The sequence below is a fragment of the Pongo pygmaeus genome, chromosome 17 (assembly GCF_028885625.2).
Source record: "Pongo pygmaeus isolate AG05252 chromosome 17, NHGRI_mPonPyg2-v2.0_pri, whole genome shotgun sequence".
In the NCBI taxonomy this organism is placed as follows: domain Eukaryota; kingdom Metazoa; phylum Chordata; class Mammalia; order Primates; family Hominidae; genus Pongo; species Pongo pygmaeus.
Genome location: NC_072390.2, coordinates 64,896,349 through 64,913,784, shown reverse-complemented (window position 1 = coordinate 64,913,784; position 17,436 = coordinate 64,896,349). Strand labels below are relative to the sequence as shown.

The following is a 17,436-nucleotide window of genomic DNA, read 5'->3' as shown; positions in this document are numbered from 1 at the left end:
TATATATAGAGAGGCTGGAGGAGGTGGTGTTTGATTTGCATAGGTCTCAGGGGATTGGTTTGACCAGGTATGTCATTCACATAGCCTTCGAAAAAGCTGGCCGTCCCACCGTAGCTTTTTAATATGCAAATGCAGGGTGCCATGATGTTCTGCACATGTGGGGTTATGCGGGGGTGGCCATGTTGCCAGGAATATGTGGGTCAAGGGCACAAAGGCCCAGGGAATCACCGTGTTGGGTGGATATCAAAGGTTGCTGACCTGGCTCTAACAGCCAGGACTTTACAAGAAACGTTTGTGTTTGCAGAGCAGCGTTAAAAACAGAAACTTCCCAAGGACCCCTTTTCCTTTCCATCTGCCTAAAATAATTTATTAATAACTCCTACGACACTGGGACACAGGCAAGTACCACCACACCTGGCTAATTATTTGATTTTTTTTTTTGGTAGAGATGAGGTCTCACTTTATTGCTCAGGCTGGTCTCAAACTCTTGGGCTCAAGCAAATCTCTCACTTTGGCCTCCCAATGTGCTGGGATTACAGGCATGAGCCACTGCACTTGGCTTTAGCGGGAATCTTTGGTTTGCTTTTTGTGTCTCTCACCCTTGATAAAAGGTTCCTATAACTTTTTTTTTTCTTTTTTGAGACAGTCTCGCTCTGTCGCCCAGGCCAGAGTGCAGTGGTGTGATCTTGGTTCACTGCAACCTCCACCTTCTGGGTTCAAGAAATTCTCCTGCCTCAGCATCTTGAGTAGCTGGGACTACAGGAACGTGCCACCACTTCTGGCTAATTTTTGTATTTTTAGTAGAGACGTGGTTTCACCATATTGGCCAGGCTGGTCTTGAACTTCTGAGCTCATGATCTGCCCACCTTGGTCTCCCAAAGTGCTGGGCTTACAGGTGTGAGCCACTGTGCCTGGCCAGGTTCCTATAACTTGAGCTCCAGATAAACTTTTTAAAAATGGTACTTAAAGGAAGCTGACTTGCTTTCCAGAAGTTTACTTTTGCCAGGTTACTGACCAGGAAAAATGAGCATTTTAGGGAGACTTTTCTCCCCTTAGATGATATTCACAAGTCTAGGGGCAAAAAACATCAGCTAATAAAGATCTGTCAAGCACTAACATATGCCTTCTGTTGGGCCAAGTCTTTTGGAAGAACCAAAAAGGTGTAATATGCAGGCTTTCTTCAAAAGAAGTGTGTAGTTGGATAGATAAGATAGATATGCAAAACAATGACTGGAAAAGACAGTATGAAATGAATTGCTATGCTATAAATCACTTTTGGAAGATGGAGGATATAAATTATACATGTGTGAATGCATACATTTTAAATGGCCATGTGCTTATACATAATCTAGACAATTAGTGAAAATTGATAATTTCTGAAAAGTGCAGGCTTGAGCTAGTCCTTGAAAGAGGGTGAGGCTGTGGGTTGTGCAAAAGGATATGTCAAATATAGATTTAAAAAATATTGCTCCTTCAATTTTATTCCTAACAAACCTGGAGTTAAATGGAGAGGAACACAATTATTGTTTTAAAGATTTTAAAGTCACCTGAGAAATATTTAACATTGGTGGTTTTACCAGTGCTCCACTTGTATTTAAGCTGTGTCTAGGGTGGTAATAAATGGATAGCACATCACCTATTTTTCCTGTGTGTGGTAGGTGTTCCTATAGATGCCTGTCATGTGGAGTTTCCTGAGGCTCAGTTCCAATCTCACCTTTGTCTGTTGCGGAAACTTTCAGTAGCCTCCAGTAGCTTACAGCATGAAGTCCTCTCTCCAAGCAGGGTGTTTGGGGTCCCCATGGTCCACCTATAATCCTGACTTGCCACCTTTATTTCCTTCTACCCTCCTTTGGACACCAAACCCACAGTCAGCTTACAGCAGGTCACCCCACACTGGCCCTGCCGCTGTGTGTCACAGGTGCTGGCTTCTTTCCCTGGTCTATGGATTCTGTCTCTGCATCTTCAAATCTTCTACCTCCTTCAAAGCTTTGCTCAAAGTCCCTGCTTCCATGAAACCTTTTCTAACCTTCCAGCTAAAAGAATCTCTGCCATCTCAGAGTTTCTGTGGCACCCAACCCCTGCTGCTCTTGTGGCTCTTAGTACTCTCTTCCTCACACTGTTAGTTACTGTGCTTCCCCATTAGCGTGAGGGCTGAGTCCCCAGGCCTTTCTCATCTTGGTTTTCCTGCACCTAGCATCACCTCAGAGACCTGACCTCTTTGAGAAGGGTGCCTCATCAATCAAAACTGGCAGCCTCCAGTGAATGCCCTGGGCTTCATGACACAGCCCTATCTAGGAGACACCTGGGCCTCTTGTTGCTACCTCTGCATGTTTATTTGGAGGTTTTTACTGATGTCTGCATAGACGACAGACACAGGCAGTTAAACATAGTGTAATTCTTAAAACATTCGTTTTATTTATTTTTATTCTTTATTTATTTATTTATTTTTGAGATGGAGTCTTGCTCTGTCACCCAGACTGGAGTGCGGTGGCACGATCTCACCTCACTGCAACCTCCACTTCCCAGGTTCAAGCGATTCTCCTGTCTCACCCTCCCTAGTAGCTGGGATTACGGGCGCGTGCCACCACACCTGGAAAACTTTTTTTTTGTGTTTTTAGTAGAGACGGGGTTTCACCGTGTTAGCCAGGATGGTCTCAATCTTCTACTTCGTGATCTACCCGCCTCGGCCTCCCAAAATGCTGGGATTACAGGCGTGAGCCACCGTGCCCAGCCAACACTCTGCTTCTTAACAGTCTCTAAGATGTTTTATCCAGGGTAGAATCCTCAAAGCAGCTGGAGGAGTAAACAGGCAATCATTAGAGACACTTGGCAAACGTCGAAGTCCTACCTGGCTGTTGCTTTAAGGAAGTATCTTGCAGAATACTGAGAGAGAGCTGAAATAGGACGTGTCCATGGCTGCATGTTCTGGTATTGAGGAGTGTCCATGGCATGGTGGTTACCTTGTTCACAGCTGTGAGACTCGCTTAGCAGTTTCAGGTGTGCTATTATTGTGAGTCTCTTTCACAATTTACTGTAGAGGGTTACTATTCCCAGTCAGTCCGATTTGGGGATATTGGTAAAGTGATGTCCTTTTTGGTTCTATGTTGCTGCATACAGACCACTCCACTATATGTAGTGGCACAAGAACAGTTTGTCTTTTGCGTTTCTGTGAGTTGACCAGTTGTGTGTGTTCTTGTGGCCTGCTCATCTCCTCTACTGGCGTCACCCTCCCCCTGTAAGCAGAAGACTTCTAAGCCTATTTCTTAAGTCTTTACTCTCTTCTGTGCTCCAGACATGAAGATCCAACTGACTGCTGGCATAGTCAGTGCAATGCCGCAGCCTTGGCATTTCCACAAATGTGGAAATTATCTTTGGTTCCAAATGCAAGGGTTATATAATTTCTCCGTGTCTCCAGTGCCTGCACAGTGTATGGTACACATAATAGGTTCTGAGCAATATTTGAATCAGTGAGTAAAGAATACTTGTCAAGGTCCACCAGTGGGTGTTAGATATGTCAATTGTGATACACACACGTGCACACACACAATGGAATACTGAAACGAGTAAGCCAGATCTATGTGTATTAACAAGGAAAAAAATCGATGGTGAGTGGAAACAAATGTAGAATAGTATATGCTACCATTTTTCTTAAGTATACAACCAAACAATATTACATATTTACAGGTGTATCTAGTCATGGTACACAGATGTAGATGTGAGGGAATCACTCCACTGTCAAGATAATGGCTATCTTTTGGGACAGAGAAAAGGCAATGGAAGAGGGAAGGAACTCTCAACAGTAATAAGTTTATTTTTAAAAATCTGGAGTGAGTAGGAATAGGCCATAAATACGTTAAACAGGGTGTTGAGGATATGGATGTCTGCTTTAACTCTGTACTTCAAAAAAGTCTGCCATATTTTAAAATTAAAATTTTTTTTAAAACTTTATGATTATACTTTAAGTTTTAGGGTACGTGTGCACAATGTGCAGGTTTGTTACATATGTATACATGTGCCATGTTGGTGTGCTGCACCCATTAACTCCTCATTTAGCATTAGGTATATCTCCTAATGCTATCCCTCCCCGCTCCCCCGACCCCACAACAGTCCCCGGAGTGTGATGTTCCCCTTCTTGTGTCCATGTGTTCTCATTGTTCAATTCCCACCTATGAGTGAGAACATGTGGTGTTTGGTTTTTTGTCCTTGCGATAGTTTGCTGAGAATGATGGTTTCCAGTTTCATCCATGTCCCTACAAAGGACATGAACTCATCCTTTTTATGGCTGCATAGTATTCCATGGTGTATATGTGCCACATTTTCTTAATCCGATCTATCATTGTTGGACATTTGGGTTGGTTCCAAGTCTTTGCTATTGTGAATAGTGCCGCAATAAACATACGTGTGCATGTGTCTTTATAGCAGCACGATTTATAATCCTTTGGGTATATACCCAGTAATGGGATGGCTGGGTCAAATGGTATTTCTAGTTCTAGATCCCTGAGGAATCACCACACTGACTTCCACAATGGTTGAACTAGTTTACAGTCCCACCAACAGAGTAAAAGTGTTCCTATTTCTCCACATCCTCTCCAGCACCTGTTGTTTCCTGACTTTTTAATGATTGCCATTCTAACTGGTGTGAGATGATATCTCATTGTGGTTTTGATTTGCATTTCTCTGATGGCCAGTGATGATGAGCATTTTTTCATGTGTCTTTTGGCTGCATAAATGTCTTCTTTTGAGAAGTGTCTTCATATCCTTCACCCACTTTTTGATGGGGTTGTTTTTTTCTTGTAAATTTGTGTGAGTTCATTGTGGATTCTGGATATTAGCCCTTTGTCAGATGAGTAGGTTGCAAAAATTTTCTCCCATTCTGTAGGTTGCCTGTTCACTCTGATGGTAGTTTCTTTTGCTGTGCAGAAGCTCTTTAGTTTAATGAGATCCCATTTGTCAATTTTGGCTTTTGTTGCCATTGCTTTTGGTGTTTTGGACATGAAGTCCTTGCCCATGCCTATGTCCTGAATGGTACTGCCTAGGTTTTCTTCTAGGGTTTTTATGGTTTTAGGTCTAACATTTAAGTCTTTAATCCATCTTGAATTAATTTTTGTATAAGGTGTAAGGAAGGGATCCAGTTTCAGCTTTCTACATATGGCTAGCTGGTTTTCCCAGCACCATTTATTAAATAGGGAATCCTTTCCCCATTGCTTGTTTTTGTCAGGTTTGTCAAAGATCAGATGGTTGTAGATACGCAGCATTATTTCTGAGGGCTCTGTTTTGTTCCATTGATCTATATCTCTGTTTTGGTACCAGTACCATGCTGTTTTGGTTACTGTAGCCTTGTAGTATAGTTTGAAGTCGGGTAGCGTGATGCCTCCAGCTTTGTTCTTTTGGCTTAGGATTGACTTGGCGATGCGGGCCCTTCCCAACTGGAAACAAATTGTTGTCACTACCATCAGAACAAATGTCGAGATTTGGCCATATAGATTTGGTTTGAAAGTTCCCAGAAGGCAGGAGAAACATAAAGAACTTTACGGGCCTTCAGTAAGGGAAACAATTGCTGCCTCAGTGATGAATTTCCCTGCCCTGAGAGTATTGAGGCTCAAACTGGATGACCATTTTTGTGCCAGAGATTCAGAAGAAGGGATTTGAAAATTAAGTAGGCAGTTCCTCTCTAACTCTATAGAGAGAGTAGTAAAAATGGTTAAAGCAGAGTTTTAGAAAAACAAAACTGAGTATAACCCAGAAAGAGAAAGCTAAGGGAGGACGAATGAATTCTGGGTCAAAATTAATACTCCATTCATCCTGAATAAAGGGTTAAAGGAGCACAGAATCTTCTTTTCATTTTACAGATGGAAAATTGAAACTCTAATTGGCAACATATGCTGCTAAGTGTTAGCAACTAGGTGCCAGATATTGTTCTGAAAACGTTATTATGCCATGGAATTCTCTCATATACCTTTTGGAAGAGGTTCCATGATAAACTGAGGCACAGGGAGATGATGTGACTTGCCTGAGTCACATAGCTATTAAGTGGCAGTAGTACCATTCTGACGCTAGGGTCTTACTATGAAACTTCTGTGGCAGTTCGGGGAAATGATGACGTCATCTTCTGTAATTTGCATTTAACTGTAAACTTTCCTTGGGGTGGACTGGGATGGTGTGCCTGGGGGTGAATGAGTTTGAGATCCCTGGTTATCTTGGGTATCAGGTTGGTGACACCCACTAGAGGGTTTACCTCCTCCCAACTCCAGCTGTAGGTGGCCTTGGTAATCTACCTTGTAACTGAGCTCATGTAGTTGCAGAATGGTTGAACAGATGAGGGGAAACCCTCTGAGGCTTTGAATTAAAATTAACTGCTCCTGAACAAGGATTTAATTCTGGCTTGCCTTTGTGTGCTCAGTGCTGTGATGCCCACATGTCACATGCAGCATGCATGCCTGTGATAAATGTGTATATTTGGGTCTTTGTCCTCAGTTCTTGGCACACAGCTCCTAAAACCCTGGTAATCTCTGGACTGATAAAAGTGTCTTTTGTATGCTACTGAGATGGCTGGTGGCCCCTAGATATTATAATAGTTTCAGGATTGGGGCTGAATATCGGAGAGACCAAGACATGATTAGAGGGTTGGAATTGTCCCACTGCTTGACCTCTGGGAGAGGAAAGGGGCTGGAGATTGAGTCAATCATCAATGGCCAATCTGTCATGCCCGTGTCATGAAACTTTCATTAAAAAACTCTAAATGGTGGGGTTTGGCAAGCTTCCAGGTTGGTGAACACATTGAGGTGCTGGGAGGGTGGTACACCCAGAGAGCTCACAGAGACTGTGTGTCTTCCCCCATACCTTGCCTGATGCACCTCTTCTATTTGGCTGTTCCTGAATTATATTCTTTATGATAAACTGACAGTAGTAAGCAAAGCACTTTCCTAAGCTCTACGAGCTGTTCTAGTGAATTACTGAGCCTGAAGAAAAGGGTCATGGGAACTCCCAGAATACAGGTGGGAACCTTAGACTTGGCACTGGCAGTGGGTGTGATCTTGTGGAACTGGGCTCTTAATCTGTGGGGTCTCCAGGTGGTTAGTGTTAGAATTGAATTTTAGGAGGAACATCCAGTTGATGTCTGGAGAATTGGTTCTTGGGTGGAAGAAGCCCACATATCTGGTGTCAGAAGTCCACATTTCTGGTGTCAGAAGTGTTGTGAGTAAAAACAGTTCTTTGCCTAAACTGGCTATTTTCTTCCTCAAATTTGCAAGTCTTTCCCTTGTGTTAAGGTGGTACCATTCATTTTTTAACTGAAGTAAAATAAGCATGCATTGTCTAATGGTCTTAGCTCCTAGGAGGGACAGAAGTTGGAAAGGATATCCATGAATAGAATTGAGGTCCCAATCCTACAGTTAATATTAGGCCACACATTCCCTTGAGGTAGGAAGGATTGGGTCTCACAGTATGTTGAGTGACATTAGTATATTTTATCAATCTGCAGATAGCCTTTGCTTTAAGCAGAGGAAACACTTAGGTTCTTGACCTGAATTGGTTTTAAACAATGAATTGTACATGTTGATAGCTCCTAATAACATGGAATATCCTTCTAAATTTTTCTGTGTTCACATATTTGGAGTTTCAAGATGCGTTTTTCCACTAGAAACAATCTTTTTGCAGGTCACTGTTTCCAGGTCAACCTGTTGGTCCATAACACACTTGAGCTTATACTATTCACAGTATAAGGCTGAGGCCTGGATCCTGGAATCCTGGAATCCAGTAACCACAGGGAATAGGATTTGGTCCATGGTTTAGTGAGGACTTATGTCTGGCACTTTGCCTGCCTCCTGTTATATTTAACCCTCTCTCCAAGTCTCCTCCAGTCCTTGGTACCATTGTGGGCCTTGAGCCCCATCACACTTGAGGCTACCTTAATCTATGATAAAAAGACATTTCCTCTTAGCTGCCAATCTCAACTGTTTTTCTGCAGATGGCACTGAACTGACTTGTATGGGTATAAAGATATAAATACTAATATATTTCTTTTAGAGGTGTATTTTCACTTTGAGAAAAGAATTTTGTTAAACCAAACAAATTACTTCTTGGTAAAATTTCAGGTTCCATAACCAAGAATTTGGGAAGTGTGAAATATGAATTGATGAGGCAAGAAAGACCATCAGGCTAGCCTCAAACCCTTCTCCACATCCACAGTTGTCTTTTTGTATACAATTGTGAATTCCTCAATTGTGGGCTTTATTTTTTTTTTAACAAAGATTACAGAGCAGAGGGGTGGAATAGAAAAGGTTGCATGTGTGAATCAGAATGTTAAATGTTACTTGGACTGAAAAAATTTCCCCAGAAATAAGACTTTTGTCCCCATATAAGCCTTTTTGTCCCAGGACACCTGATTTATTTACTATGACCAAAACCAAACACAAAACACTGAAATCAGCCCCAAAGTATGGCAACCCTTTATTTGGGAGCGAGCTTTTAAATTGTATTACAGTGCAGGGATTGTGTACATTCACAATGAGGATGTTTCTCTCTCATAGTGTTTTCCTCCCTTTTCCCACTACCTTTACAGTAGCTGGTGGATAAATCACCTGTGTGTAGAGTGTATGAATCAGCTGAAAGAATCCCGAGCCCTCAGTTAGCTTTTGTTGGCTGTTAGCTGGTTATTTAAAAATAGTAGGTCTTTGTTTTCCTAAGGGTTGGGCAGGCTCCCATTGGGAGGGTGGGCTTGGAGGGTCCTTTTGGCTCTGGGAACAGGTCATCTTTGGTCAGCCAATCCTCTGGTGACTTTAGGAGATAATTCATTCTGAGGGCTGCTGGCCGCAACAGAAGGACCCACTGAAGAGGTTGACCTAAATCCAGGCTTTGTCAACCTTAGGAGAGGTGAAGGAGGAGGAAGGCAAAGCTGGTGAAGTCACCTGAGAAAACAGAGCAGATTCTTTCTTGGAAGGTGTGTTTGAGTCTCTGGTGACTCATAACTTTATTCCAAGTTTAGCTTGCTACTAGTGGCATGAAAATATATATATTGTTAGATTCTACCTCCTAGTCATATTTTGGCTTAATGATCAAATTCAGTATTTTAAAGAAACACACACCATGAAATGTGGAGCCTCCCACAGAGTGGGACGTGCTGGCAAGTGACTTAATGATGAAAGACCCCTCCTATGCCTTCCTCCCTGCTGCATGAACACCTCAGCAACCTGGATGGGAGAGCCGTGCCCCTGTGCTTATTTTGAAGTTCTCTTATTTGCTTCATCCCAGCTTATCCCATCCCAGCATGGGAACCTGGCACCATCGTTTGTACATAGCAAGTGTTGTGTAAATGTTAATTGTTTAGTATAACTCCAATGAGGCTCTTGATTCAGTAGCCTTTTTCAGTTTGTCCCCCTTCCTGTTGTCATCATCTAACTCGAACAGCTAATACTTGAGGAGGCTTCTGGTGACTGTGGATGGCCTACAAATGGCATGTGGCCTCTTGCCAAACTGTGACTATTAGGGGCAGCTGTGGGGCAAGTCGCCATTGGTTTCCCCCACATGCTCTATAAAAATGTCTGCCCTTGGAATAACATATGTCAAGAGCATTGAAAGGATGCAGGGAGAGAAACTAGCGTAGAGTGAGGAGAGGCTCGCCTGTAGATTTGCTCTCAGGGAGGTAGTTGCTTTGATTGGCTGCCCTGGAAGTGAGGGCAGCACCTCCCCACACCCCACAGATGTCCTCCTTGAGCCTAGATGCAGATCCTTTAAGAAACTGTGTAGTTAACGTGACCTTGTCACTAACACCAAGTTGCTGTAGTGTCAGTCTGCTCCCAAGGGCTTGCTGAGATATTTACTCGTAGTTCCTTCTCTCGTGTCTTTTTAAAGTGGTACCGGTTGGTGGGTTGTTTCATGAGTCCAGAACTTGTTTGGGATGATGAAAATTCTGGAGATGGACAGTGGTGTTGGTTGCACAATAATGTGATTGTATTCAGGGCCACTAAGTTGTACATTTAAAAGTGGCTAAATTGTAAACTTAATATTTACCACAATTAAACTAAAATTGTGAAAATGGCACTGGTAACAGGAGCAGCCCCTCCCCATACTTGTCATCTCAGGCATCTGAGTTGTGACTGAACAGCACCATTGTGCTCCTGTGGCAACAAAACCCCTCTGCCCTAGGATAGACTGACGCTGGCAGAATTAAGGAGGGCGAGCAGGCAGGCAGGCAGGCATTCCACTGGAGACTGCCAAGCTGGGCTGTTGCCCAGGGGTTACATAGCAGATGCTTTGCCCTGGACTTGGACAGTCTGATTCTGCTGCTACAGAGGCTCCCGTCCATCCCATGCCACCTTTTGCTGCCAGCTGCCTTGAGGCCTGGGCTTCTTCCAGGAGCTGGAGAGTGGCAGGTGGCTGTGCAGAAGAGGAGTCAGCCATTCATAGTTATCCATTCATATTCTCCAACGTCAGTGAGACCAACAGGTATTTGAAAGGGAATGTGATTTCTGTATCCCAGGGTTTGAGGGAAGGGCTCTGCCTCAAGGCGGGAGAATTTGAGGAGTTTTATTTTGGAACACTCTGTCTTTTAAGTCGAAGTGTGAGAGGGAGGCAGTGATTGGTCCAAGGACCAAGGGGTGGATGTTCTCATCCCCATCTTCTGATACCTGGAGAGTGTGGGACAGCATTCTGTGGAGGAAGAGATACCACAAGTTAAATGTGGCACATTTTCCTGGAATATGAGTTATGAAAGATTCTGGGGGAGACAATATAGACACACATGTGGTGAGGGTGTTAAAGCAAGACAGAAAATTCTCTAACTTTCTTAAACTTTTTATTGAAGTAAGATTTATATCCAGAAAAACACATAAGTGTATATCTAACTTGATGTATTGTCACATACTGAACCCACCGATGTAACTAGAACCTGATCAAGAGACAGAACTTACCAGCATCCCAGAAGTTTCCTTTGTGTGCCCTTGCAGTCACTATGCCCTTCCCCAGAGTCGCTTGTCCTGACTCTAGTAAACAATGGTAAACACCATTGTTTACCTTTGCCTGTTTTTGAAGTTTCTGCAAATGGAATAGTTTAGTATGTATTCTTATGTCCACATTATAGTTGAGATGTGTCCTTGCTGTGGCATGTAGGGGTGGCTTCTTCCTTCTCATTGCTGTATGGTATGCTGCTGTGTGAATATACTGGGATGTATTTGTGCATCCTACTGTTAATGAACATTGGGTTTTTTTCTAGCTCTTGGCATTTACAAAAAAAGCTGCTGGGCATAGTCTTGTACTTGTCTTTTGGTAAACATATGTATGCATTTCTTTTGGGCATATATCTAGGAGTAGAATTGCTATGTCATGGGTGTGGCGGGTCTTATGCTTAGCTTTAGCAGATACTGCTGAAGAGTTTTCCAAAATGGTTTTACCTGTTTATACATTCATAAATATTCAGCTTGTTCCACATCCTTGCCAATACTTGTTTTCTTTTCTTTTAGGCATTATGTTGAGTGTAAAGTGGTGGTGTGTGTAATGGTATCTCATGTTTTTAATTTGCATTTCCTTGATGACTAAAGTTGAGGGCTTTTACAAATTCATGTTCATTGTAAAGGTCAAATGTGTCAATCCAGATTTTAGTGGGTGGACAGTATGCATCTACTCCCTCCTGCCATTAGGGGACTTGCACAGAAAAATTTGCCTTAAAGCCCACCAAAATGTGCTTTCTCACCTTTGTCTGTGCTGTGATGTAAACCAAGCATGATCAAAAGGCACCTAATCTACTCCCAGGATGCTCAGGGATCTGAAGCTTATTTATAAGAAGGTACCAAGTGCTGATCAATTTCCTTTCCCTGTAGGACCTCCTGTGGAAGGATTTAGTTTAAAGAAACCAGATCTTTTAGCTTGGAAACTCTGCTATAGGCTTTATGTGATCTCAAGCTAGACGGATTCACTTAGGGTAAAGGGAATATTCCCGCTTTCCCTAGGATTCCAGTATTGACCTAGCTTCTGTGTTGTCATCTTGGTTCCTCAACTTCCCCTGCCTCCAAGGAAATAAGTCCAGGCTATGATGCCTTTTGTGCTAATGTATGTCTTTTCCCCAATATAGGATGTGCGGTTCTCATGTGGAATTTCCAGTTCTGAGAGTGTGCTGAGTAAAGGTCAATGGATGTGTTATTGTAGTATGTAGGAACCGGAAACTTGCAGTGGGCCTTAGGGTGAAGAGGGTGTCTTATCCCTGGGTTACAGAGCAAATGAGCAGCAGAGAGCCCTCCTGACTGCTGTTCAACTGTTCTTTCCTCTGTGCCTTTGTTTCCCAAAGTGCATTTCATGGAACACAAGTGTCTCTCTTGAAGTTGCGTTGTTTTATGATAAAGCTTCTTTGTCAGGTGTAATTAAGAAATTCTGATTAAACAGATTTTAAAAACTATGTAGTTAAGCACTATGAATCTATAGGAGATGAGTGGGAGATGCAACATTCCTGAAATGGGCTGGACCGTTGAACTCCTTTACTGTGTGTGTGTGTGTGTGTGTGTGTGTGTGTGTGTGTTTTGCCTTGATCACCGATCACCTTAGCATCTCATGGTAGGCATGAGGTTTAAGCATCCAGATGCAGAGCCACTCTGAGTTACAGCCTAATTTCTCTTAGAAAGGGACTTCCGAGTTGTAATCTAACATGCTGTGAAGTAACAAGCGTCTCTGGTTTCTGTAACCCCATTTATGTGCAAAGCTATGGTGTGTTATATAAACTTGAACACATAGAGCAGACTTTAGGTTTCATGAACTAGAAAAAATAGTAAAAGACCGACAATAAGAATTCACTGATGTAAGTTCTTTTTTTTTTTTTTGTTACTTTGCTACAATAAATTAACCCTAAACAAAAACACCAACTGCCATTTACTATCCCCATTCTGTTTCTTAAAAGCAAACACATTTTAACAAGGGCATCCTCACAGCATAAAGAGTAGTCTGTTACATATAAAGACTGATGACATCTTTACAGGCATAAAAAGGAAATATATTTAAAAAATATTTCTAATGAGGAAACATTGCCAAAATTTTATTTTATACTACTGATTTTTTTTTTTTTTTTTTTTTGCAACATCAGTTTTTTAGTCTGGGCTTGTTTATTGTTCAGTGTAACAGAAAGTGAAGTGTGAATGTCCCAACTGGTTTTTATCACAATCATTGTCAATCCACTCACTGGACATTACTTCACCCAATTGGGAATATTCTGAACAATTGAGAGACACACACAGGAGCTTCTGACTGCATCTCTGGCTTTTCCGGAAGAAGCAGGAAGGCAGCGGGGACAGTGGGCCAGGTGTGGAAGTCACGCCTGCTTGTGGTTAGTTGATAGGAGAGGAATCACATGACCACCTTTTAGAATTTTCTTATTTAGACCAACTGCTGGATCCCCTCTGCTCATTTCTAGGAATTTGACAAGCCCAAGGCTATGTCATGACAGGGACGGGAAGGACAGGAATGAATGCCAGTGTGTCCTGACATATTCCGTGCTCTGAAAAGCGCTTGGGAGGCCTCACCGGTGGCTGCCATGGCTGCATGATCTTCGCTTCCTCTCCTCCTGCCACGCCTTTCCCTCCTTCCTGTTTTACCCTCATGCTACTGAGGCAAGTCATGTGTCTTTGGTGGCTGGTGCCCCTTACCTTCAGGGTGGTTGGGTGTGGATGGAACACGGTATGATCGTCCACTGCCACCTCCTCAACCATGTCAGCTCACAGTTCAGCTCACTTTCCGTTCAGTTCTGCAGCCAGGGGAAGGATCTTGACGTCCTCCTGAGTGTTTTCCCTTAGTTTAGCAGTGAGTGAGTTCTGCCTCTGGCTGCAGGTTGCTCTCTGGCACGCCTTTTGCAATTAAAAAGAAGAAAAAGGAAATATCTTGCCAACCCTTCTTTCTTGTTAACCTCCTAGCTGTGGCTTCTTTTGAGACTATTTTTCAAATAATGAGATCATCCAGGAGATGTCAGTGGAGGGTTAACAGGGGTTTTCCTTGAGGCCTTCCTGGATTCAAATTGCAGTTTGCAGTCAGACTTTCTGAATCAAAGTCCAGCCCTTCTGATCATTCTGCAGCGTGGCATGGCCTGGCCTCTGATGTGCATTTACTGGTAAAGCTGTACATTGCCACTGATACTTCTTTTGAAATGGGCTGGTGGTAGCAGGAAGGAATGCCAAGAACTGAAAGCTGTTGGCCTGAGGTTCTGGCTCCATGCTCCTGTTAGAATGAAAACTCATCTCTCCTGGATCCAAACTGAGTGCCACAGCTTGTTTTCAGGGGACTTGGGCTTCCTGCCCTGTGTTCTTCTTTCCCCTTTTGGCATCCACTTCTTTGAATCTAGAAGCCTAAAGCCTGTAGTCTGTCTTGGGGAACACAGTGTAGCACTGATGGAAAGTGTAGGACCTCACACTAGGATCTAGGCTTGCTCTGTCATCGCTGCATGGCCTTGGGCTGAGAGGGAGGCACCTTCTATGGGCTGCGGTCCCCGGTAGTCACAGAAATGAGGGTATTAATGTTTTACCAGAAGAGTTATAAGGATTAGATGACAAAGGATAGAAAATACCTGCTGCCTTCTTTACCCTGCTATGAAGAAGGGCAGTGATAGGCTAATTTCACCATGGGATTCGTGGTATACTCCTGTGTATATGTAGGTGTTTAAAACTTGGATTCTTCATGTCTTGGCACACACCTGAGATGTCTTTCTTCCTTCTCCATCCTGCCTCTTTTCTGTGAAGTCTCTCCAGTCTTCCAGACCCATGGAATCCCAAGAGACCCTTCTCTCCCCTGAATCTTAGCACTGGGGCAAGGACAACTGGAATGCACTCCCATGGTCTGTTCTAGCTCAAATGGTGTCCCCTACAAATATCTGAGTATACTTGGCACTAGAGAAGTAACTGAGAAAAACAGGTCTCCAGGCCGGGCATGGTGGCTCACACCTGTAATCCCAGCACTTTGGGAGGCTGAGGCAGGCAGATCATGAGGTCAGGAGTTCGAGACCAGCCTGACCAATGGTGAAACCCTGTCTCTACAGGGTGATGGCATGCGCCTGTAACCCCAGATACTCGGGAGGCTGAGGCAGGAGAATCGCTTGGACCTGGGAGGCAGAGGCTGCAGTGAGCTGAGATCACGCCACTGCACTCCAGCCTGGGTGACAGAGCGAGACTCCATCTCAAACAAAAAAACCCAAAAAAACCGTGGGTCTCCAATTTCCTGGAACTTACATTTATGGGCATGAGACAGGCAAGAGATGAACCTGATCGTTTCAGATAAGAAAATCTGATAGTGGGGATGGTGGAAAGTGATTAACAGACCTGTTTTTATATTAGTTGGTCAGGAAAAGCTCTTCAAGGAAGGTGATGTTTCAACTGAGATTTACATGACAAGAGCCTTGTGAGACTCCCTGAGCAGAAGATCAGGATGCAGATTCAAAGGCCCAAGAAAAGAAAAGACCTATTGAGCTAGAATTGCAGTGTACTGGGTGGAAAGAGATGAGGTTGGTAGAGAGGATATGCAGGATTCAAGAGCCTCATTGAGGAGTTCAGGTTCTATTAATGCAGTGGAAGATTTTAAGCAGGGAAGTGACATCCAATGGGCCTTTTCAAAATGATTCTCTGACTGCTGTTTAGGAAATGCATGGTGATAGGTTTGGCTGTGTCCTCACCCAAATCTCACCTTGAATTGTATCTCCCAGAATTCCCATGTGTTCTGGGAGGGACCCAGGGGGAGGTAATTGAGCATTGGGGGCTGGTCTTTCCCGTGCTATTCTCATGATAGTGAATAAGTCTCATGAGCTCTCATGGTCTTATCAAGGTTTTCTGCTTTTGCTCCCTCATTTTTCTCTTGTTGCTGCCATGTAAGAAGTGCCTTTTGCCATGATTCTGAGCCTCCCCAGCCCTGTGGAACTGTGAGTCCAATTAAACCTCTTTTTCTTCCCAGTCTTGGGTATCTCTTTATCAGCAGCGTGAAAATTGACTAATACACATGGTTTGTGGAGGTTGAGAGCAGAAGCAGAGACCAGGTAAGAGGGAATAGGAGCAGTCTAAGAGAGGAGGGGGTTGGCAAGGTGAATGGAGAAGGATCAGATGCAAGATACCTGTTGGTAGTAGAGTGAATGGGCCTTGCCAATGGATTGGATGTGGATAATAGGGTAAAAAAATAGGAAGCCAGGAAGATGACATCTTCAGACTTTTGCTTGAACCACAAAGTAGATGGACGTATCATTTTCTGAGGTGGGAAAGACTAGGAAATAAACAGGTGAGGGGTAGGAAAGGATTCAGGGGCTCAATTTTGGCTTTTTAAACTTTCAATCTACATACTACACACCCAAATAAAGGCACTGAGTTGGACATGAGGGTTGAGATCTCAGTGGGAAGGTGGGGGCTCAGCTGCATACATGAGAGGTAGCAGCCATGCGGCTGGACAAGATCCCAGCAGGATTATGTTACATGCACAGAAGAAGGGACAGGGCTAAGTAACAGGTGCATGGAGGAGGGGAGCCAGGGAACTGCTCAGCAAACAGGTGGCCAGTGTGGAAGGAGGAAGGCCAGGAGTGTGGTCAAGAAAGCCAAGTTGTTTTGGGAATCTGGCTTCTCACGATGCTTGCATGTAGAGGAGGGCTTGTCCTTCCCAGTTCACCTGGGTTTGAGTTCATTTGCTTAGCTTCCTTGGCTTTTCTTATTTTGCCAGTTCCATCTGGGTGCAGAGTTTTGTTGAGTGATAAAATTGATATAAATTATTTGCTGGTATGCCTCATGGTGGTTTATAATGTTTTTATTCTGCCATCTGGGGACCCTTGACAAGGTCCCGGCTTCAGTAGTAGGTACCAAGAATAGCAATGATAACAATTAGCATTTGTATAATACTCAATCGTTGTAAGTATACTTTCTTTTATCCGGATCACTAAACTACTCAATCAACTTCTGGCTTCTCCTGTGTGAAGGATTAGGTGAGAGTCCCTTGGCTAGGATTAAATCTTTGGCTACAATGTGACTCCAGCCTGCGTTTTGGAACTTGCCTCCCACCATACCTTTCCACAAATCCCTGGCTTCAACCCAGCTGATGGCCTAGTTGGGCCCTTCCCTTGCACACTCCAGCCTGGAATGTGAGCCCTGGTTGCTCTCCTGCTTCTGGTCATACAGGCCAAGTTCTCTTCTGGGACTTCCTCCTGGACTCTTCCTTCCTCCAGTGGGAGCTCCCCATCGGCATCTCAGCGGGCTGGTTCCACTCACTAGATGCAATCCTGTGCTGATTTCCAATAACTGTGTCCTGCTGCTTACTTTCCATTGATGATTAATGTTTTCTGTTTTTATGCTTTGCCTGCTTAACTACACTGTTAGCAAAAACCTTAGAATGCACCATAGTGCCTGGTGGTGTCATCTCATGCCCACATGAGGTGTTGAGTATCTGATTGGAATTATTCTCTTTTGATGCCCTTGTGAGGTAAGATAGCTCCTACAAATGAGGAAA

At 43.6% G+C, this 17,436-nt stretch overlaps 1 protein-coding gene across 3 annotated transcripts in view; it reads left to right on the top strand.

The window, feature by feature from the left end:
* The window catches only part of MYO5B (myosin VB), a 367,801-nt gene that overhangs the window by 104,368 nt on the left and 245,997 nt on the right, over positions 1–17,436 (top strand). The window lies entirely within an intron of this gene.